This window comes from Schistocerca americana, chromosome 10 (assembly GCF_021461395.2).
Source record: "Schistocerca americana isolate TAMUIC-IGC-003095 chromosome 10, iqSchAmer2.1, whole genome shotgun sequence".
Taxonomy (NCBI): Eukaryota; Metazoa; Arthropoda; class Insecta; order Orthoptera; family Acrididae; genus Schistocerca; species Schistocerca americana.
In genome coordinates, this window is record NC_060128.1 from 126,098,966 (window position 1) to 126,121,899 (window position 22,934).

The following is a 22,934-nucleotide window of genomic DNA, read 5'->3' on the forward strand; positions in this document are numbered from 1 at the left end:
ATGGTGCAAGGTGTTCGAAATTCTGAGAAAAATAGGGTAAGTTATACGGAGAGACGGGTAATACATAATATGTACAAGAGCCAAGACGGAATAATAAGAGTGGACGACCAAGAACGAAGTGCTCGGATAAAAAAGGGTGTAAGACAGAGATGTAGTCTTTCGCCACTACTGTTCAATCTGTACATCGAAGAAGCTATTATGGAAATAAAAGAAAGTTTCAGGAGCGGAATTAAAATTCAAAGTGAAAAGTTATCAGTGATATGATTTGCTGATGACATTGCTATCCTGTCTGAAAGTGAAGAAGAAATACGTGATGTGCTGAATGGAATGAACAACTTAATGAGCACAGAGTATGGACTGCGAGCAAATCGTAGAAAGACGAAAGTAAGAGAAGAAGCGGAAATAAGAACAGCGAGATTGATGGTTACGAAGTAGATGAAGTTAAGGAATACTACTACCTAGGCAGCAAAACAACCAATGACAGACGGAGCAAGGACATCAAAAGTAGAACAGTATTGACAAAAAGGGCGTTCCTGGCCGTAAGAAGTCTACTAGTAGGCCTTAATTTGAGGAAGAAATTATGAGAATGTACGTCTGGAACACAGCATTGTATGGTAGTGAACCATGGTCTGTGGAAAAACCGGAACAGAAGATAATCGAAGCATGTGAGATGTGGTGCTATAGGCGAATATTGAACATTAGGAGGACTGTTAAGGTAAGGAATGAGGAGGTTCTGCACAGAATCGGAGAGGAACGGAATATGTGAAAAAAACTGATAAGTAGAAGGGACAGGATGATAGGACATCTATTAAGACATCAGGGAATTACTTTTATGGTGATAGAGGCAGCTGTAGAGGGCAAAAACTGTAGAGGAAGGCAAAGATTGGAATACAACAAACAAGTAATCCAGGACGTAGGTTGCAAGGGCTACTCTGAAATGAAGAGGTTGGCTTAGGAGAGGAATTCGTGACGGGCCGCATCAAACCAGTCAGAAGACTGATGACTCAAAACAAAAGCCCTATTAATTATGGTTCCAGATTCAAGCAGCCCACTCGGACTTTACAGCCGGGGAACAAAAGGAACAGCAGAAACTGTTCATGTGGTAAGTTGGCACAGAAATGGAGTTTTCCCTCGAAAGACTGCGCATTTCTTGGGCTCGGCACTGAGCGATGTGTGTGGAGCGCGTTCCTTCTTTGTGTGTTGGTGGAGGCGTGCATGCTCTCATCTAAAATTGGAGGTGGTGCTGGTGACTTGGCGGTGGTGATCAACAGGTGGAGGAATGCTTCGGGGCGCCGGCCATTGCTTAACTGGGTACGTCGGACAGGCATGGCGGCTGTTACGTATCAGTTAAGTAATAGCCGTCCCCCCATCTGGCGTCTGCTTGCGCGGGATAAGGGCTCCAGGCTCGAACCAGCAACTCCGGCACCACGGGTCTGTCACAGGCAAGTGCGTTTGGAAGCATTTATGCCGTCGATAATTTCTTTCTTTTCAGATCTACCATGGAACACAATTGCAAGCAGTCGTAGAAGGTCAAGAACTTGTTCTGTTGTTGTTGTCAAACGTCTATGGTTCTTGAAAAGAATTCCGTAACCGTCAAAGAACATTAGCGCGTGGAGGGAGATTTTCATTCGTACTTTGGGCAACGTCCTCGGGTAGGTACTTTGTTGTACACTTCCTGCCATATTCACGAATTTCAGGTATGGAAGTTTTAATCAGATTAAAAATATTCGTCGGAACGGGACTCTATATACGTAGTCTATACGTAGGGTATGTCCATGATTTTTTCGTATGCCAATATCAAACCCTTATACACAAAATAACAGCGAGAATCTGGCACATATTGAAACTTCCTGGCAGATTAAAATTTTGTGTCGGACCGAGACTCGAATTCCTGACTTTGGCCTTTCACGGGTAAGTGCTCTACCATCTGAGCTACCCAAGCACGACCTACGCTCCGTCCTCACAGCTGCACTTCTGCCAGCAAGTAACTCAGATGGTAGAGCACTTACCTACGAAAGGCGAAGGTCGCGAGTCCGAGTCTCGGTCTGGGACACAGTTTTAATCTGCCAGGAAGTTTCACATCAGCGCATTCACCGCTGCAGATTGAAAATCTCATTCTGGCAAATATTGCTGTACATATTCTTAAAAAAGTGAGAAACAAGTTTTCTTTCACGACGAAGTTAGTTTGAAATTTCGTCCAACTTGACTTTTTTTTTTATATTACGTAAAACTTGCCCATCTAACGTGCGTATCAGGGTTAGATGACCAGTCACTCAAGGGATAGATGACCAGCTGGCAAAACACTTTAGAAACAAATTGGAAACTGTATAAAACAGTATATAATAATATTAATATGTTGTATTAAACTATCCCATACAGGCATGTTTTATAGAAAAAACTGTAGGAAATCGCGTAACTCGTTCCTCATTGGCTGAAGCCAAACATGAACCTGGCTCCATTGCAGTTTTTGAATCGCAGACGGCTTTTGCATTTTGCTCTAGAGTTTTCCTTAGAATATTATCCCTATAGAACCTTTTCTAACTGAGTAACCATTTTTTAATTTGTTAATAGCACTTGAATTCTTCTTGTACTGGTCTTTAGTTGAGCCAATTTGGGGAATGTACTTAGTTGACACCTATAAAAAAAAGAATTCTCATCAAAACTAAGAAAATAAACAACGTTTTATGGGGTGGCTAACTATCCCATGGGGCAGGGAGTATTGACTGTAGTACGTAATCAAACATGGTGGATGAGAATGCATAAAGAAACATGATCCTAAGGTGTTACACCTCTACAGCTTTGAAGTGTAAGTTCTGTAACCACTCTCTCTCTGACATACACAAAAACGGAGAAGAACCAACGTACTGGGTGTATTAAAAACTAGAACCATGCAAAATATTTATTTTTTGTTGTGATAAAGAGTTATGGGGAAAAATCAACGTTTCACTCGTAACAAAGAGCCAATATCAATTGACCAGCAGCACTGTAAAGTGGGTAGGTGGAGAACCACAGCCGTATGGTCATCCATCCTTGTTTGACCCTATTACAAAATTAAATCTTCCCACTTCATTATTCTGTCTACATGTAGAGTGAGCGCAGAATAACATCAACAGTAGATGGACAATAGGCTCGGCATGGAAGGGGAGAGCAGTAGTGGTGGGGGTAGTGGGCAGGCTCTGTAGTGGAAATGCTGAGTGCTGGAGGGGAAGTGCCATTCTAAACTGAAGCCTTCACTCAGATGTTTTGAAAATAGTAAATGGGGCCCCTCCACACCCGCACTTGCATGGTAACCATTAGGAAAGATCTTCCACTCCTGCTTTGATTAGAATCGAAAAAGAATGCAACAATAGCAGCGATTTATTTTCGCCTGGCACGGAAGCGTCATGAGTAGCGAATTTCGAGTAAAAGCTACACATTTCGTTTGTTGCCATGATAAAATTTGCTTCTTTTGTGAAAACACAGTGGAGTTTACACAGACTCATCTCACTAACATGTGCAGGCACAATTGCGAGAGAATTCTGAAGCATTGCTTTATTAAATGAGGAGCTGAGGAAAAGTAAGGTCACTAGCTTCTGGAAAAGCACATCCTCGGTACAAAAATAAACGTGTAATGCCCTCACTTACGTTGTTTCAATACCCACAGCACTTTTCATTTCACCAGCTAGCGATGGCCCTTAAAAATTACATTCTTTCACTGTAAACGTCTGTAGTTGGTGGAATAACACGGTACATAATGCAGTTTTGCTCAATAGCCATATGGGGAAATACTCTCCTCTTTGCATACTATCATGTGCGAAAATCTCACTTCGATATCTAAAACAATCTACGAAATACGGGAGAAATTATGAATACTTCTCCCTGGGTTTTTCGATGGCGATCGAGACCGGACAAGATTGTGTACATCAGATCAATTTTTTCGACTGGTAACAGAGAACTCCACCCAACTCTACAGCATAATTCAAAATGTTAGATACATTTCGTATGCAAAAATGAAACAACAGATTATGTAATATGCACCAGACGCAAAATCACAATGACCCCTATTTTTCATCGCAAACTTTTTCGAATTCGCGCAGTTTCTTACTGACATGCAGATATCGCAATAATTATGACCATTAACGAAGTGATAGGTACATCATCATGAAGCTGATACATAAAGCTATAATTAACGCAAAAGTGAGTCTTTTTTTACCAAATAGTTTTTGTAAAATCGCTTGAGGAAGATTGCAGGACGTGCGCCTGCATTCTGTCATCGCCGATCGGCCAAAAGGTGGAAAACACTGTGGGTCTCTCCTCCTGAACAAACAATGAAAATTTGCCACTGCACATTGGCCACCATACCCTGCACGGGCTCTACAAGCAAAACTCATGGACTACGTTAGTGATCTTCATGCAGTATACACTAACAGAATGATCATGAGCAAATTTTGTGTTTGCAATTCACTAGTGAACACAGCAATGCTTTGCAGTTGCTAATTATGTACTGGACTCGCATAGACATCCTAAGCTACTCCTCCCTCTCCCACTCCCACTCTCTCTCTCTCTCACTCTCCCTCCCCATCTCTCTCTGTCTCTCTTCTCCCTCTCTGTCTCTCTTCTCCCTCTCTGTCTCTTTCCTCCCTCTCTGCCTGTCATTCTCCTTCTCTGTCTGTCTATCTTCTCTCTCTCTCTCTCTCTCTCTCTCTCTCTCTCTCTCTCTCTCCCCCTCTCCCCTCCCCCCTGTCCCCCTTCATACTTCTCTTTGTCCCTCTTCTTCTCCTCCTCCTCCCCTCTCTCTGTCTGTCTCTGTTCAGTCCTATTACTAAATTGCAGTTGCCCACCATGTCATTCTCTATGTTCAGTTCCTACCTTCCCCCCACCCCTCCCCGCTGCCTCTTTGTCCATCTGCTCTTCCTCTCCCTTTCTGACCTTAAGCTTTGTTTCTCCTTACTGCAAATTCAAATTCTGTAGCAGTATTCTAAGTATAATGTGATAAGTCGTAAATAAAACTTTGCCGTTTTCTGTGAAAGAAGAATGTGAGGAAGAAAACACATCACCGCATTGCTGTGTAAACAGTTTCTCTATAAAAATATAGATAGTGAGAAAGAATATATACACGAGAAACAGACTGTTTAATGATTTAGATCCCCTGCTAATGTAGTTAAAACTGATAGCGAGAGAGAATACAAAACAGCACATTTTCACAGCTAATCGCACCGTTTTCTGTCTCACAGTCGGTTTTAACAGAAAATATGTAAATTTTTGTGTAAAAAAAATTTCCGTCTGATTGTTAATAAACGTGTAAAAATTTGAAATGGATCTGTCAACAAATTTTTGAGATATTGGTTGCAACGTTTCCCTTTATATATTACATACACATGTAAATATTACTCATATTGAAAAATATACAGCCTATGCCCATCTGAATGTTCTTTAGAGTATGTTGTAAAAATCTGAAGTAAACCGCTGAAGCGCTTTTACAGCTTTTGATAACAACGTTAAATGACGATTGTCTTTATATAATTGTATAGATTGCCATTACCACAGAGAGGCTGTCCGGCCATGGATACTAAGTGTTGACTATCAGAAGGCCAGGCGAGTCGCTAGTATTCCCTTACGTTCTAACACATATCGTATCTTTCTGTCCCTTCTTTTTAATACGCTCAGAAATTTCTTCCCCAAATTAACGCCGATATTTGGTACTGGTAGACCCAACTTGGATAGGAATGGCCTTTTTGCCAGTCCCAGTTTGCTTTTTATGTTCTCCTTACTTCGTCTGACGTATGTTAATTTAATTTTTTTTTTTTGAATTTGTGGAGATCCACAGATTCCAGATGCTTAATAAACATAAACTTGGTCAGTAGTAAGCTATACTGCGAATCGCATTACAGCTTACTACGGACCATGTTTACGTTTATTATTCATGCGTTAATTTGTTTCCAAGGTGGCAGAATTTCTCGACTTACTCCGCATCGTTTTAACCCTTCGAATCCATACAATAAGAAAAAAACAAAATTTCAAAATTTTTCAGATAATTAATCTTTATTAGCATTGTAAGCAACGAATACGATAGTAAGTTGGCGAAAAATAAACTATCAGTTGTTTTAAGGCGGTGGTTCTACTTTAAAATATAATTTTAAATTTTTACAAAGTTAATCTGTATTAACATTCTATCATAAGAAGCAAAATAGGCAAAAAGTAAACAAACAATTGTTTTACAAAAGTGGATTCACTTTGGAAGCGCTAAGACATCCAGTTGCCAATCACCCACCATTTTAGGTAATACACTTGAAAGGAATTTCGTATTTTTCTAGACACAGCCCCACATTTCGAATCTTCCATAAACTCATAATCCCAACAACAAATGTTAATCGTAAATAGCAAGCCAAAATGGACGTAAAATTTATGTCAAAAGTACATATACATGAGTGGTTTCATTTGTAAACCACTCATAAAAGCGGTGATACAAAATCAAATTTACGTTACAGTAACTTTAGAAGGGAGAACCGATAAAGGTACTCAAGGTACCCTCCGCCACACACCGTCAAATGGCTTGACCTTCACTGTCAATAATCTCCTCAAAATTATCCCACAAAAATTCACTTGTCACAATCTCCTACAATCATGTAGTACAGTCTCCGTGGCCTCTGTTGTTTAGAACTTAGTAAATGACGGCTAAAATGCACTACACTTGTAGCAGTATCTCAGTGTGCTACTAGATGTCTCTGTCTTGCAATAGCATCAATAGTTTCATGTGAAAAGCACTGGCACTTAAAACAATTTTTTTAAAAGAAAGGCAGTTTTCGGCACAAACCACTGGTGCTCAAAGGGTTAATCTGACATGAAGCTACAACCGCCAGGATTATTCATCCCTGTTAAATCCGTGACGTTACTAATGTCCCTTCATCGCAGGCATCATCATATCACTTACCACACGTACATTCTACCGCGAAGTAGTATTAACGTACGATAAGAGATATGTTGACGCCTGCGTGAAGGGGCAGTAATAGCGTCACAGATTACGAAGGAGGGAGAAAACATTTGGACGCACTTGTAACTCCCTCACAGATTAGAAACGTATCCCTGGTCAAGATTCGAAGTTGGAGCATTGCCTTTTCCAGACAACACTCTTACCAACTGAGCTACCGAAACACGAATCAAGAACTGCACTCAAAGCTTTACTTGTGCCAGTACCCTCTCCCCTACGCCCTAGTCTTCACTGAAGGTGTCCTGCGTACTTTTCAGGATTAGCAATCATGGAAGGGAGGGCTACTAGCAGAATAAAATGAGACGCTAAACCCTATTTCCTCTTCACTTTATTACTTCGAAAATGACTCAAAATTGTCACAGCATACATTCTGCTATCTAAAGGCTTTCGGTGCGTAAATGTTGTTGCTGTTGTTGTTGTTGTTGTTGTTGTTGTTGTTGTTGTTGCTGGTAGTGGTGGACGTCTTCAGTGCTAAGACATATATGATGTAGCACTCAGCACTGGAATATCCTTTGCAAGCCTTTTCATTTCTTCATACCTACTGCATCCTACAATCCTGTACTTAAAAACGTAGGACCCCATCTACAATTTTTGCCCCCCTAACACTACCCTCCATTACAAAAGTGATGACTTTTTGATGCCTCTGTATGTGTCCTATCAATGTTACTCGTAAACAGGTGAAGCTATACAGTTCCATTTTTCCCAATTAGATATTGTAACTTCTCCTCAATTACTCAGTCTACTTATCTAAATTAAAGCACCATATTTCAGAAGGCTTTCATTCTTCCCTTGTCTGAATTTTTTTCATCCACATTTTACTTCTGTACAAGGGTACATTCTAGATCAGGCCTGGCCAAGTCTACTTGGCCCTCCCACTTCCCCCACCACTGCTCTATTCCAAGGCCTGTGAGTGAGACAGCTCTATGCAGAAGTCTGCACTCGCTGGAAACACACTTCTATAGCATCGGTGTTGTCCACCAAATCTGTTACCAAATCACTTTGACCTCACTTTAAGACACTTAAAGAAGTCAAATAACTGGTGATAAGGCTATAAAAGATTTTGTCACCATTCAATTCTTTTCCGTAATGGTCATCTTCAGTTCAGGCAGCATTTACTGTCGTTCAGCAGAAGACAAGTGCACCCTATTGTGTTTGTGGCTGAAACTGCGAGTGTTTCTTCCAACTCATAAAAGTGCAATGGCACATTAAGCACTTTACATGGCGTTTAAACGATACGAAAAGTAGGATAATTCCGATTCGGTATTGAACGATGTGGTTTCTGCATTTTCCTTCTTTGGACAAGTGCATAGACGCCATAGTATTCCTAGTGCACTACGTAAATCTAACGCAAGTAGGTTTCTCAGAGAACTGCTTGGTGTCAGACAAAGCGACTTTTTTTTGTTGTAGCGGCGTCCGCCTGCTGCCTTTTCCTGTTCCTCTTAGCCATCTGCTCCTCTAACCACTGCCTCTTTTTTCACAAACGTTTTTCTTGATATTGCCAGTCTGCACTTTTAGGCAGTATCAATTAGATTGGTACCCCAATACCAAAACTAATCTACGGTTTGTGGTGTCTCATTTCCTAGTTTAATTCCCTTGTGTTACCTTTGTTGATGTTCATATGAAGGGCTTATTTCAGTTGTGGTACAAGTCCATTACCTCCACTTTTCAGCCTATAATGCTTCTGAAACTAATGATCCAAACAAACAGAAAGAAAGGTTCATTTCTAGCAAGAAGCCATATGCTTGAATATTTCTGGTATCTCAATTGCAGATTTTTCAGCGCTCATTTAACTTTAGGACTTTGTATCTCACAATGAAGAAAAATGGACTTGTACCACTGTTGAAATACGCCCTTCGTATCATAGCCACTTTCCAAGTCTTTATACGTTACATCCAACTATTCTTCGAAGACTTTACCATCTCTGACGCCACCACTACTGTCGTCACCAAGCACCAGAATTTTGAGTTCCTATCCTGAACTTTAAGTCCTTTTTACAATTTTCCTTCATTTCCTTGACAACTTGCTCGGTTTACACATCGAATAACATCGGGGATAGGTTACAGCCTGGTCTCACTCCCGTGTCAACTACCACTTCCCTTTTATGTACTTCAACTATTATAGATAGAGTCTGGTTTCTGCACAGTTTCTACCTAACCCATTGGCCCTTCTGTTTTACCTCGGCTATTGGCCTGTTTCCCCCGTTTCAGTTCTACATAGCCTAACGCTCCCTCTCGATCTCTCAACAATTTCGGATTCATTCAGGTGTCTAGGTCCTAGCTCCTTAAATCCCCATCTTCTTGCGATGTATTCAGTTTTGACCTGCCGCTCACAATCAATAAATTACTGTCAGAGTCCGCATCAGCCGCTGGAAATTCCTTACAGTTTAATGTCTGGTTTCGAAATCTCTGTCTCTCGATGACGTAATCTATCTTAAACCTATCGTTGTTTCCAGGTATCGTCGATGTGCACGTCCTTCGTAAATGAAGTGCTAGCGATGATTATTAACGTATGCCCCTTGCGAAATTCCACCCATTCCATGTTCTCCTACTATTCTTCCTCCTCCATTTTTCCTACTAGCGAATCCCAGTCCCCCTCCAAAATTATATTTTCCTCTTCTGTAACTATCAGCATAATTTATTTTATATCATTATACAAGCTTTCATACTTCGACTACTGCGTTGAGGTTTCGTACCTATCTTGGTTACAATAATGCGTTCGCAATGTTGTTCATACTGCCTTAACCGTGTTCCATCTTTATATGTATTATTAGAGCTAATACTGCATTACGTACACTTGGTATTTTGTAGATAAATTTGTACTCATCTAACTAAAAATCCAGTTCTTATTACCATGGCACTTCAGTAATTCTCACTATTTCTTATTTCAACATCTCTAGTCTCTTTTTAAATCCTCTTAAGTCCCTACACAGGGTGTTATCTTCAGGAAAAACAAAATTGACGTTCTGCGGGTCAGAGCATGGAATGTCGGATAGCTTAAAAACGTAGACGTAGGGTTTCACAGATGATATGAAGGTTAGCAGATTTCGCCTCGCTGATAGATCAATAATTCACCTGGTCAGTACCAGTGAGGACCAGAATAATTAACAAGTCTCTGAATTCCGGAACTAACCTTAACTCAGTATATGTCAGTCTGCACTGTCATCTATTATTGTTAAACTGCTTATCTTGCAGTACCGTAAGATAACATCTGCGCAGTAACAAGCTGTTAGGAAAAAGCGCTGCAGCAGTATGAAGCGTGATGTGTGATCGCGGGCTGTATATCGATAGCTCATAAGATAGAACGCTGTCTGATAGCTTTTCAGATCAGATCTCAGTTCCCTGTCCAATACAGTGGTTGAATTCATTCGTTATTCCTAAATTTTAAATGTATAAAAGAAAAGTTGCAACCAATTTTTTATGTAACATCCCTTTCCATCAACGGTACACAGCAATAAGGCGATTCACGTACCTCATTTCCTTCGTAACTGCACCAGATGCGTCGATAACGTACCCAGCGAAGAACTGCTCGTACGCAGTACAACTGTTTATTGCTTCCAGACGTCTTCCTTGCACTGAAATCGAAGGCTAGCAGTCGAGTTATCCTGCAGTGCACGGCGAAGGCCACAGGGTATCGAAATTGATGAGAACTCACTGGACGACAAATATTTCAATAAACATTCGTGTTTACGAACACCTATGACGAGTACTTGACCAAATATCTTTACGTAAGAAGTTGCAGAAGTTCGCGTAGGAAAGTAACTTTATGTAGGCAAACAGGTTGTCACGGTCCGCGTACCGGTGGGCGCTTGTGTGTTTTTCTCACTATCTAAGACAAGATTCTGAAGCCGCTATATCTGGTTTTTGCTTCTTTCTTTGAGACATGTTGCAGTGCTCCGCTGTAGCGCTGATCAAAGAGCGGATTTTTCGGCTGCAGAGCTTTCGTGCAATTTCTCTGATCTGGTTTGGCTGGACAGCAAGTGCAGAAGTTTCAGTTAGGTGCATCGAACTAACTGCTTTCTGTTTTTCTGAGAAATTTTCAATACGTCTGGGAACAGAAATCTTCAGAAACCATCGCATTTAGGTTTGCTGCAGAGGGATTGGAGACGCAGAGAAAGTTATTATATATTAAAATTTACTAACCTCTTTCTATGTAGTTTTTCTGTATGTTCTCGAGTAACGTGTCCTTTATATATCGTTGTCAACTGCTGAGCATAACTCACTGTTGGTTGGCCTTAGTTGCGTATGTGGACTGAATCGTGAAACAAAACTTAAATCATAAAGAAATTGTAAGTAGGCTGTTTAGGTTTTTATGTTGGTAACGCCACATAGCGCTCTGTATGAAAATCACTGACTGTGCTGTGTGCAGTCTGTTGCTGGTTGGGCTCATTGTTGGAATATTCGCTTGTGTAGTGTTGGGCAGTTGGATGTGAACAGCGCGTAGCGTTGGGCAGTTGGAGGTGAGCCGCCTGCAGTGGTGGATGTGGAGAGAGAGATGCCAGAGTTTTGAGAACAGACGATCTGGACGTGTGTACACCAGAAAACGGAAATTTGTATAGATGGATGTCATAATCTTTCATTTGCTAACTATGCCGATCAGTAGTTAGTGCCTTCAGTAGTTAGAATCTTTTATTCAGCTGGCAGTATTGGCGCTCACTGTATTGCAGTAGTTCGAGTAACGAAGATTTTTGTGAGGTAAGTGAGTCATGAAAGGTATACGTCATTGTTAGTCAGGGCTAGTCTTTTGTAGGGATTATTGAAAGTCAGATTGTGTTTCGCTAAAAAATATTATGTGTCAGTTTAGTGATGATCAGAATAAGTTGGTTGGTTGGTTTGGGGAAGGAGACCAGGCAACGTGGTCATCGGTCTCATCGGAATAGGGAAGGATGGGGAAGGAAGTCGGCCGTGCCCTTTCAGAGCAACCATCCCGGCATTTGCCTGGAGTGATTTAGGGAAATCACGGAAAACCTAAATCAGGATGGCCGGACGCGGGATTGAACCGTCGTCCTTCCGAATGCGAGTCCAGTGTCTAACCACTGCGCCACCTCGCTCGGTCAGAATAAGTAAAGAGAGATCTGTCTGAGTACGTTCAGTTTTACTCAGCTGTCTCTGTATCAAATAACGTAGTTTACCAGCACAGTTATTCATAATTTTTCGAAGGGGAATTTGAAACAATGAAAATGAATCTTATTAAAGGCGAAAAGAAACTAATTACGTTCTCAGTGAAAACTATTTAATTGACACTAGATACTGAAGCACACTGTGGAACTTACATAACATGAAGAGTAATGTCTGATTTGAAATATCCACAAAATAAAATACTGCTCAACACGGCAGAAAATAACTATTTAATATTACTATTACTGTCCACTGCTAAATTAATCTACGTATTTTGGACAATTCTTGAAAATTCTGACGACGTACTGTTTGCTCACAAGAATGCAAAGTGAGATCTCCAGTGAAAGAAAAGTAACTTACCTCTTGCTTAGCATGCCATTTTGTAGCTGCTGTACTGAAGTTCTCGCAAGCAAATTGAAACCAGCAAATATAGCAGCTAAAGAAAAGTAATGTACTCCAAATTTTCTTTGCTTGTCAGAATCAAGACGTGGCTTGCATGTGGCACAAGGTGCAATGCACACACCATAGAATATTTTAAATTTTAATAAGAATGATGTACGGGGGTTTTGCTTTAAAGGAAAGTGTTCTTGAAAAATCAAAATCATGACTATAGTTAAATAAGGCTGTACAACTTAAGAAGACTCTAACATTTATGAAATTCTCTCATTACAAAAAATTATGGATATTTCGACTAACTGTGTGATTTATGATATAATGAAAACAAGGAGATCAAGCTGACATACGTCACGGATATTATTAGCTACTTAAAGGTCAAAGATTTCCTTCAGTTGACAGTTGCGACAGACAGACATTTCACTCTTTCGCTTGCATGGCTTATCTTGAAATATTCTTCCAAAAATCTTCTCAATCAGCACAATCAATAAAATAGCTTTACAAACAAGTTCTCAAACTCATAATAAATTATAGCAGACAATTTCTCCCAGGTTCACAGATATCAAGTCCCCTTCTCTAAAAACTCAACTTCTCGCTACTGTGCCTCTAATAAGAATGACCTAACGCTGCGCAGCAGACTGGCCACCAAGAACAACACGAATTACATTAAACACTTATTTTACTTATTATTTATTTATTTTACTAACAGTACAGAGTAACCAAGTACCTTGAAATGTAAAGTGAGTCGGGCGCTCCTAAATTTAACATCAAAGACTTTGTATTATTACAGTCTTATTGGTATACAGTTGATAATGTTTTTTTAAATAATATAAAGAACATAGCACAAACATTTATCCAAGATTACAGAGTGTGGAATGCTTAACAATTGTTACAGCTGTTCTGTATAATTTATTTCTGCCTAGTGCATGAGAATTTATTTTATACAATGCAAATGTCACAGGAAAAATGTAATACAGAAAGTGTGGTGAAAGTAAGTATGTAGAGGGATGTGATATACTATATTTGGATGTGTAATATAGTCTAAGCAGCTTGTTGGTTGATAATAGCCTATTTCTACCTACTTCAGGTGAAAAGGTCTCAGTAGAACCTCGAGCTATTCTCATCTGAAATAGTTTGTGATTATGTATGTTTATTGTGTTAGTGTGTTCTGATGTATTACTTGGAGTGTTGCATGTCAGGACACTACATGATATTCATTAACACTTAGTCAAGTATATTATCCAGAATCTTTGTCCTAGCACAGTAAAAGTGAATTATTAACAACAGAGATAACATATGAATACTTCACAGTGTGTGGTAACGAAAATTCCATATTCACGATAGTGAGTCGTGCATAATACTGGCTCGTTTAGTTGCACTTCCATAGATTTAATTTTGTAAAAGGATGACGCTGTTACCAGAGTATGGATAGACTTGAAGACAAGGATTGAATTTAAAACAACAATAATGTTGTAAAATATTAATTATTTTATGTACTGTACCGTTGTAATTTTCTGCAGCTTTTTAAAATTTTCACTATTGTAAATTGTTTAATTAGCTTTCTGTACATTATGTGGTGAGTCATTCTGCGACAAAATGTCTAATCTTATCGTACTGTACTGTGTGAGTTTCCACCTCTTTGACCCCACCTCCGTGATAATCAGTGCAATCCTATTCATCCTACAGCAAAACTGAATGAAAGAGTGAGTAGTCGTTCTTATCTTCAGTTAGAAAGGGTGTAAGGCGATAAGTGACTTTTTTCTCATCTGCTTGTTACTCACTGGACACCTTGATACGCTTCTCTCTTATGCAAAATAATTGTCACGATTCAACATGCTCTGAATAGTATCTATGTGTAGATCCAAACATTCCTGCATCTCCTTTTCCTCTTATATCCTTTCCCTATTGCCTCCCATTTTGCTCCGTCAATATGACACCACGTCAACCCGCCAAGTTAGCTGAGAGCGCTAATGCTTTGCTTCCTCGACTCAGGTAGGCGCAGCTGCCCCGGATCGAATCCGCCCAGCGGATTGGCGACGAGGGCCGGTGTGCCAGCCAGCCTTGATGTGGTTTTTACGCGGTTTTCCACATCCCACTAGCTGAATACTGGGCTGGTCCCCATGGCTCGTCTCAGACGACTTGCAGTTTCCTATCAGCGCACACTCCGCTGCAGAGTGAAAATCTCATTCTGGAAACATCCCCCAAGCTGTGCCTAAGCCATGTCTCCGCAATATCCTTTCTTTCAGGAGTGCTAGTTCTGCAAGGTTCGCAGAAGAGCTTCTGTAAAGTTTGGAAGGTAGGAGACGAGGTACTGGCAGAAGTAAAGCTGTGAGTACCGGGCGTGAGTCGTGCTTCGGTAGCTCAGTTGGTAGAGCACTTGCCCGCGAAAGGCAAAGGTCCCGAGTTCGAGTCTCGGTCGGGCACACAGTTTTAATCTGCCAGCAAGTTTCATATCAGCACACACTCCGCTGCAGAGTGAAAATCTCATTCTGGACTTGCAGACATTTGGAAACGTTTGCACTATTTCATGGCTTACACTAGACGCAGGCAGCTGGGGTACACTACCTCCATCGCGGCAGGTACACGGTGGTGAAAAGAAAGGCATCTGTCCACACTCTGACACTAACATAACCATATCTGTAGTAATAGGGCCGACCCCACGTTGAAGTGGGACAAAGGCCCAAGACAACGATGATGATGAATATGAAACCACATCAATTGACAGAATGGTATATTATGAAACATGTACTTAAACCTATGGTAACAAGACTAGTATTCTAGTAAAAGTAATCATAACGGTAACTATTTTCGCTTTTATTATTTTCATAATTATTCATGTCGACAACATAAATAAATTCAGTGCAAAAGGAAAAACGACGCACCACGAAGGGATTATCCGAACAGGGCAAAAATCAGTAGATGTGACGTACATGTGCAGAAGAATACATATTACAATTTCGGTTAAATGGGATGATTTATTCAAGAGAAAGAGCCTCACAAAATTAGCAAGTCATTAACAAGTTGGACCCCCTCTGGACCTCATGCTGGTAATTATTCGTCTTGGCATTGACTGATGATGTTCTTGGGTGTCCTCGTTGGGATATCATGGCAAATTCTGTCCAATTGACGCTTTAGATCGTCAAATCCCGAGTTGGTTGAATAGACCTGCCCATAATGCTCCAAACGTTGTCAAATGGGGGGAGATCTGGTGTCTTTTTGGCTAAGGCAGGGTTTGGCAAGTATGAAGAGAAGCAGCTGAAACTCTCTCGTGTGAGAGCGGGTATTGTCTTGCTGAAATATAGGCTGAGATATCATCGACGTACCGCAGTGCTGTGAGGGTGCCGTGGACGACAACCAAAGGGTAAAACTTTGAACATAGCTGCTAAGGTTCAGTGACCGTGTCAGAATTATATTGTAACAAATAAGCCCTCGGTCACAAATATTAAGTCAAAATTGACCTGGTTTCGACGCTACTATGTGCGTCGTCTTCAGAATTAGACTAACTGTACTAAAACATTAGGTATATAGTACATTAATAAAATTAAATTTTGTACTGACTCGAAAAGATGCAGTACTCACAAGTCACATATTAAAAAAGATCGAAGCCGGAAAGGCGACGTCATGAACAGTTGTCAGATGGCGAGCCGCTAAGGGCTGCTCGTACTGTGGACAAGGGTTGCAACAAGACTGTGGTGCCCACTTACACAAGATACGTTGATGATATTCTAGTCATCTATAACGGACCCGCCGATAGAATTGATCATATATTTAAACTTTTTAACGACCTCCATGAAAAAATTTTAATCACAATTGAACTCGAAAACGATAACCGCCAATTAAATTATTTAGACTTGACGCTTACAATAGAAGACAATAACATCACTTTCAATATTTTTCGAAAAGAAACGTATACTGACCAAATCGTGCCTGCTTCCTCTTTTCATCCACAGTCTCAAAAAATGGCATTTTTTCACTCTGCCGTCCACCGAGCCACCTCCATACCACTTTCAACAGAAAAGTTTAATCAGGAGATTAATTTACTTAAAACCATAGCAGTCAATAATGAATATACGCCTAACATAGAGGACGATATCCTAAAAAAGAAAACTGCAAGAACTACCACGCTCAACACCTCATGCACTGAAATTAACCCAAAAAAAACGTTTTTCTATTCCTTTCATAGGGCCCATTTCCTATCAGATTCAGCGCATGCTTCGCAACAAATACAACTGCAATGTTGCCGTCTCTACTAATAATAATCTAAAGAGAAATTTCATTCATAATTTGAAATCCATTCGCTCCCCTACAGAAAGTTCTGGCGTTTATAGGATCATCTGCGATACCTGCTCCTCCTATTATATAGGGCAAACCGGACGTGCTTTCACCGTCAGATATAAAGAACATCTTTCGAGAAAGAACGGCACCAGTCCCCTAAATTCATCCTTTGCCGATCATCTCTTAATTACTGGAAACGTGCCTAAAGCCATAGGCGATAACAATATTCTGCATACCGAAAAGAAAGGGCATAGGTTAGATGTCTTAGAGGAGTTGGAGATTTTCAAACATCTCACTCGTCATGATGGCCTCATTCTCAACGAACAGCTGCAGCTGCGAAATAAAATCTTTTTTGACTGTATAAAGCCATTGCTTGATGTTTGATTCACATTTCCTCATGCAGTTTACCGAAATGTTGTTTTCCTGTCACATCTTTGCTGTTTTCTTGTATGTCATAACTAACGTTTTTACGTTACAAAATGTATCTCTACTTAAAGCAGATAAATATGTAACTTCATCCTGTTATTATTAATGCTTACGTTATGCCTGAATCAGCTGCATCACAATTTCATGTGTCTAATTTTGAATGTATAGTAGCCTAGTTGTTTCTGCGGCTACTAGATGGCACTCGTAGCAACACCATGTTTACCCACACTTTCTAACGTGGGCACCTCAGTCTTGTTACAACCCTTGTCCACAGTACGAGCAGCCCTTAGCGGCTCGCCATCTGACAAGTGTTCATGACGTCGCCTTTCCGGCTGAGATCTTTTTTAATAAGTGACTTGTAAGTTCTGCATCTTTTCGAGTCAGTACAAACTTTAATTTTATTAATGTACTATATACCTAATGTTTTAGTACAGTTAGTCTAATTCTGAAGACGACGCTCATAGTAGCGCCGAAACCAGGTCAATTTTGACTTAATATTTGTGACCGAGGGCTTATTTGTTACAAGACAACCAAAGGGGTTGTTTTCCCCTCGCAAACTGGTTCTACATTTACGCATTAGCGTATCTACCAAATATCGCTGTCATACAATAATTACAGCCCACACTGGACCTCTGTGAGTAGCTACACTTTAATTATAACGCCGGTCGCGGTGGTCTAGCGGTTCTGGCGCTGCAGTCCGGAACCGCGGGACTGCTACGGTCGCAGGTTCGAATCCTGCCTCGGGCTTGGGTGTGTGTGCTGTCCTTAGGTTAGTTAGGTTTAAGTAGTTCTAAGTTCTAGGGGTCTTATGACCTAAGATGTTGAGTCCCATAGTGCTCAGAGCCATTTTTTAATTATAACCATCCGGTATGTCGCTTAGTACATTCACATGTTTTCCCAGTGAAACGTCTCAATTTATCACTTGTTAACTAATAAATCTATTCGCGACCAATTTCAAGACAGTAACCAGATATATCACCAAATATACCTGCAAAATTATATCATTGTATGACAGACAGTTCAGTAGATACGGCGTTTTACACATGGGCGTCCCAATTCTTTATAGAATAGGGGAGTTGGTTTACTGATTCTCCAGTAATCAGAACGTTGTCAGTTCATGAACGTGGACAGGTATTACGAAATTTTTAATTTCTTCGCGAGTGCGATATACATTGTTCTTTCTGGCTGCCAACTACGAGTGGCGCTGGTGACGTTTCGGAGAGGACCGAGCGAGGTGGCGCAGTGGTTAACACACAGGACCCGCATTCGGGAGGACGACAGTTGAAATCCGCACCGCTCCAGCCATCTTGAGTTATGTTTTCCGTAATTTCCCTAAATTGCTTCAGGCAAATGCCGGGATGGTTCCTTTGAAGAGGCACGACCGACTTCCTTCGCAATCCATCCCTAATCCGATGGGACCGATGACCTCGCTGGTCGGTCCCGTCCCCCCAAATCAACCGCCCGACCAACGGTACAGAGATTTGCTGCGAGTTCAAATAACTCATGCGAATTTATGCGGGTAGCCACCTCGATAACCGCTGATATTTCAGCAGGTGAACTCTCCGTGTGAGTATTGTTTTCTGACCACCATCTATGACTTGTGCCGTTTGAGGATGTAGAAAGAATGGTCTTGGTTCGCGTGAGGCGCGTGTCTAACGCATACCGTGACATGTGACTGGTGTATTGTGCTCAAGCGTCGCACTCGTTCACATTAGTTCAGTAAAATCTGCTGTTGCAGAACACTGTCTTACCTGTAATCCGGTGAAACGCAGCAACACCGACATTCTGGTACGCTTAGAGTTACTGTGATAGTGCTACTACATTATGATGTTGAGGTTAATGTAGCACGTGACCATATAAACAGAGAAGGAGTTTGTTGCTTAAGTTCTACATGGAATCAAAATGTTCAGATGTGTGTGAAATCTTATGGGACATAACTGCTAATGTCATCAGTCCCTAAGCTTACACACTACTTAACCTAAATCATCCTAAGGACAAACACACATACCCATGCCCGAGGGAGGACTCGAACCTCCGCCGGGACCAACCGCACAGTCCATGACTGCAGAGCCTTAGAACGTGCCCTTAACGCTAGGATTTCATCCGGAACAAGTCCCGCCCATTCATCCCCCTCCACGCCTATCCATAGTGTAAGGCCCTCTCCTAAATGGCCGCCAGTTCCGCAAACTGGAAGCTACAACAAAGTTGTTATCGTCGCAGTCCAACACGTGTTATACTGTGATGAAATTCAGTAACGATAAGAAATTTAAGCTTTTCTGGATAGTAATGTAATATGAATCTGCATTATTAAAGAAAAAAAAATATTTATAGAGAATTGAAAGCATCGCCAGCAATAGAAAAAAAAAATAACGTGATGTTATTTAAGGGCAATAAGGAGAAATTTTCATTAACTAATTCACTTACTATAATACGTTTATTTGAGGGAAACAGCAGAGCAAACATGCAATGCGAAAACAATGGTCTTGAATCTGTCATGTCGGCAGTAAAGCCACGGATGCACTCGAATAACTCTGTTGTCTAAAATCACCGTTATATACACTCCTGGAAGTTGAAATAAGAACACCGTGAATTCATTGTCCCAGGAAGGGGAAACTTTATTGACACATTCCTGGGGTCAGATACATCACATGATCACACTCACAGAACCACAGGCACATAGACACAGGCAACAGAGCATGCACAATGTCGGCACTAGTACAGTGTATATCCACCTTTCGCAGCAATGCAGGCTGCTATTCTCCCATGGAGACGATCGTAGAGATGCTGGATGTAGTCCTGTGGAACGGCTTGCCATGCCATTTCCACCTGGCGCCTCAGTTGGACCAGCGTTCGTGCTGGACGTGCAGACCGCGTGAGACGACGCTTCATCCAGTCCCAAACATGCTCAATGGGGGACAGATCCGGAGATCTTGCTGGCCAGGGTAGTTGACTCACACCTACTAGAGCACGTTGGGCGGACGTGCATTGTCCTGTTGGAACAGCAAGTTCCCTTGCCGGTCTAGGAATGGTAGAACGATGGGTTCGATGACGGTTTGGATGTACCGTGCACTATTCAGTGTCCCCTCGACGATCACCAGTGGTGTACGGTCAGTGTAGGAAATCGCTCCCCACACCATGATGCCGGGTGTTGGCCCTGTGTGCCTCGGTCGTATGCAGTCCTGATTGTGGCGCTCACCTGCACGGCACCAAACACGCATACGACCATCATTGGCACCAAGGCAGAAGCGACTCTCATCGCTGAAGACGACACGTCTCCATTCGTCCCTCCATTCACGCCTGTCGCGACACCACTGGAGGCGGGCTGCACGATGTTGGGGCGTGAGCGGAAGACGGCCTAACGGTGTGCGGGACCGTAGCCCAGCTTCATGGAGACGGTTGCGAATGGTCCTCGCCGATACCCCAGGAGCAACAGTGTCCCTAATTTGCTGGGAAGTGGCGGTGCGGTCCCCTACGGCACTGCGTAGGATCCTACGGTCTTGGCGTGCATCCGTGCGTCGCTGCGGTCCGGTCCCAGGTCGACGGGCACGTGCACCTTCCGCCGACCACTGGCGACAACATCGATGTACTGTGGAGACCTCACGCCCCACGTGTTGAGCAATTCGGCGGTACGTCCACCCGGCCTCCCGCATGCCCACTATACGCCCTCGCTCAAAGTCCGTCAACTGCACATACGGTTCACGTCCACGCTGTCGCGGCATGCTACCAGTGTTAAAGACTGCGATGGAGCTCCGTATGCCACGGCAAACTGGCTGTCACTGACGGCGGCGGTGCACAAATGCTGCGCAGCTAGCGCCATTCGACGGCCAACACCGCGGTTCCTGGTGTGTCCGCTGTGCCGTGCGTGTGATCATTGCTTGTACAGCCCTCTCGCAGTGTCCGGAGCAAGTATGGTGGGTCTGACACACCGGTGTCAATGTGTTCTTTTTTCCATTTCCAGGAGTGTAGAAATAAATGAAGGTTGTTTTGTTTATGTAGGCCCTCATAGTAGCTCACGAAAATTAAAGAATATAAGAATGTCATAAAGTAGAAGTGCCGAATGAAAGCAGTAAGATATTTGCATGTATGACATATTTCGTTAGTATTTGCATGGGTAATGGGTGAATTTTAACTTGTAAATTCTTCTAATACCACACCTGCGCATTATAAACGAGGTTACAAAGAATTGCAGCTGTTTCTGTGTGATTAGTGACCTATATGCTGTTGCAAACGTCTCAGGAAAATAATGTGTCGTTATTCTTTGTCCTGTCTGTTTTTAACCACACGATTTATTAATTTCGTAAATGTCATTCAAACCATTTAAAAAAAATAATAATGTGATGTATATGTTTGTCACAGAGCAGTTATGGAGGAAATATATGCTGCGGTGTTTCATGGCTGTAAAACGTCCTTCATGCTGTGCTAGTTCTTCTTTCACCCCTAAAATTTTTCAGCAAAACTATTCAGTGAATAGCACGCGAAATACGCTTGGATCGATCTAGCAACAACAAAGTAATTTTGATGCCCTCTGGAAGTATAGTGAACATTGGTGCTTGTTTCACATATACTGTCTGAGTTCTGAAACTTAAGTGTCAAGTATACTGTGGTTCCTCTTTCTCCAAACAAATTATTCTTTGAGGGTGGGTTCTTCCTGTTTTAGCTTTGGTTGCTTTTCCTCACATAGAAGTATGTTTCTTCATAGGCTATTCATCTGGATACTGAGTTCTCGTATTTAAAGAATTCAGTGCTACATTGTTTTCTGTTATGTTTGCTGTGGAAGTACTTGGCACAGCTGAGGCCGATTGTGCACGTTTCTTGTAATGTGTCTTTTAACTACCTGGCAAAATTTAAGACCTAGCAAGATATTAACGTAACATTCACTCCAAGTGCAGCCGAACGCCGTAAACCACGTGGGTCAACTGAAACGATGTCCAGGCGCCGAACAAAGACTGGGAAACCGGGGGTGAGTGGGCGGGACTTGTTCCGGGTGAAATCCTAGCGCTAACGATTCCTGGCCTTAGACCGCTCGGCTAATCCCGCGCGGCCTACATGGAATACTTACCTTTCCCTGGTCAAACACCAGATCAACGGAGTTAATAACATCCCGGACGCATACACGAAAATTGCCCGCTGGTAATCAACATTTCTATATAGCTAGCGTCTGATGTCGGCCACATAGCGTATAAATTTCTATGGAGTGAGCATTCGGGTGCGCAGAACGAGAAATATGTCCGCAACACCTCCTGTTGCTCAAGTCACGTGGTATTGGGACGGCGCATGTTAGTCCGTATAGTGCTTAGCGTATTTTGAGTGTTATTACTTCGCTACAACAGATAGATCACCTTCAGAAGAATCCTGAACCTTTGTATAAGCGTTTTAAAGACATCTTAACAATTTTTTACCTGGAACTGAAACAGTTTTAAAGCTGTGAAGAGCAAGGGGATTGTATTTTTTGCGTCAGTATTATAGCTCAATTCCACTTCACCTACGTTTTTTCGGGTGCGGGAAAAGAAGTGACAGCCAACAATACCTTTCTAGGTTCTCTATTGCACTTACTCATGTTCTCAAATCTCCGTTATAATCAATTACGTCACGATGACACTGTATTGGGCACCGATGTATCACAGGAAAGGGGGAAAAACGCATTTGTAGCAATGAAATCGCTACGGTAAATAAGCAACTTACACCATCTGCGTGTTCATTATCTTCAGTTTTTTATTTCTTTTTTGTAACTTGTCCTCCTTTCACGTATTTCTCTTTAC